This window comes from Arachis hypogaea, chromosome 16 (assembly GCF_003086295.3).
Source record: "Arachis hypogaea cultivar Tifrunner chromosome 16, arahy.Tifrunner.gnm2.J5K5, whole genome shotgun sequence".
NCBI lineage: Eukaryota > Viridiplantae > Streptophyta > Magnoliopsida > Fabales > Fabaceae > Arachis > Arachis hypogaea.
Window position 1 is genome coordinate 33,491,778 of NC_092051.1, and position 2,250 is coordinate 33,494,027.

General features: G+C 40.7%; 1 non-coding gene across 1 annotated transcript; it reads left to right on the forward strand.

The window, feature by feature from the left end:
• Nucleotides 1-1,080: 1,080 nt before the first annotated feature.
• On the forward strand, nucleotides 1,081-1,188 carry LOC112761987 (small nucleolar RNA R71). The gene has a single exon (XR_003182352.1). It is a non-coding gene; the product is annotated as a small nucleolar RNA R71 (small nucleolar RNA).
• Nucleotides 1,189-2,250: the final 1,062 nt, after the last annotated feature.

Here is a 2,250-nt window from a genome sequence, read left to right on the forward strand (position 1 = left end):
AACCGCATCTTGTACCCCATCCTCTTCTTCAACATCTTCTATCTCAACAACATCTTCATCTTGAATGTCTTCTCTTGAGCTTGACTCCTCGAGACTCCTCTCTTGCAATGTAGTGCCGGACCTCAAAGTGATGGTATTGATTCCACCCTTGGGTTTAGGTAAAGGTTGAGAGGGAAGTGCACCAGAGCTTGAAGGTTGATTGTGGGAGGTAGAGGGTGGGTCCATACGGTATATAAGAGCTTGTAGAGTGGAGGTAAGACCAATGAGGCTAGAGGTAAGTAAATTTTGAAGTTCTCTTTGCCCTTGAAGGATAGAATGGAGTGTTTCATCTTGGTTGGAGGAAGAAGGAGGGTAGGTAATTTGAGGGGCTTGTGGTTGGTTGAGTTGAGGTATTTGGACTTGCCTTTGGTGAGGTGGTTGGTATCTTTGGCCTTGGTTTTGCTATTGGTATGGAGGGTTTTATTGATACCGGTTTTGTTTATAGTTGTTGTTCCACCTTTGATTTCCACCATTGTCTTTGCCTCTTTGGTTGTAGTTGTCTCTCCATCCTTAGTTAGGATTGTCTTGCCAACCTTGATTGTAGTTACCTCATTGATTGTAATTACCTCATTGATTGTAGTTACCACCCTGTTGATAGTACCCTTGATTTGGATGGTTGTAATAAGCATTGGTAGCCGCCAAGGTGTTGTCCTCTTGGAGTTGTGGACACTCATCAATGTAATGAGAGTAGCAAGCACAAATTCCACAAATTCTCTGAGGGACTATCTGTTGACATTGTTGTTGTGGAGGAGGCAGATGTTATTGTTGATTGAGCTGGAGTTGCTTGAGTATATTGGTCATCTCCTCCAATGTCTTTGTGAGAGCAGCGGTCTCACCATTGGAAGAAACTTTCACAACAGCCTTGGGATGATTATTCCTTTGCCTTGCATTTTGGGTAGACTCAGCTAGATCGGTGATCAATTGCCACGCTTCTTTCGCCGTCTTGTACTTTGTTAGAGAGCCATTACTCGCAGCATCTAACAGGGTCTTGTCTTGAGGCTTCATGCCTTGGCAGAAATAGCTAATCAACACCAACTGGTTAATCATGTGATGGGGACATGAGTCAAGGAGATTTTTGAACCGTTCCCAGTACTCATAGAGGGTCTCTGATTCGCCTTGAATGATGCAGGAAATTTCCTTTCTCAGTCTATCTGTAACCTCCACTGGAAAGTACTTGTCCAAGAACTCCCTTCTAAGCAGATCCCAATTAATAACAACAGCTTCAGGTTCAATGTAGAACCACTCCATTGCCTTTCCCTCAAGAGAATATAGGAAGGCATATAGTCAAACGACAATCTCATCCGCACCATGCCGCCTAGTAGTTGAACACGCTGTCTAAAAATCTCTGAGGTGCTTGATAGACTCTTGAGCAGGTAAGCCATGGAATTTAGGTAGGAGATTAATCAAAGCAGTCTTCAGTTTAAAATCCGCAGTCAAATTTGGATGACGCGCTTGATATGGTTGTAGTGTGAAATCCGGAGCTCCTGCTTCCTTGAGAGTGATTCTTTTAGGAGCTGCCATAGTATCTGCACTTAAATCAATAGAAGAGGTGTCAATGAAATTAGTAGGAGATGAACTAGTTTCTTCCTCAAATGACGCTTCAGACTCAACCTCAAATAAGACTGGTGAATTGGACAAAACCCTTTTCACCACCCTCAGAGGCTAACCAACGCCGAGCTTGCCTAATACGTGAAATAGTCTTTTCGATCTCAGGATCAAATGCGGCTAGGCTCAGATCCGGTAATGAACACGTCATTCAACGAAAGAAACATAGAGTCCATGGTAATAAAATATACTAAAAAATAATTAATAACTACTACTGGTAAATAGAAAATACACAAATAAAAATAAAAATAAGAAAAAAATGCAATTATGTAAAAATAAAAATATTTACACCAACCAATAATTTAGCACACATATGCAACTCCCCGACAACGGCGCCAAAAATTGATGGGAGAAAAATGCCGGTTGAGAATTTTTGATAAAAATGGAGTTGCAAGTACAGTCTTAACCGACGAAAATTACACTATCAATTTAAAAGTGTGTCACAATTAAAAATAAATAACCGGGAGTAGAATCTCGGGTCGTTTCCCAAAGAGTTGATACAATGATGCAAATTATTGATTAGAATTTTTCTGAGAAATTTTAGAATTGGAGAACGGAAAATTAAACGGCTAGGAATTAAAGCAACAAATAATAGCAAGAGGTGTT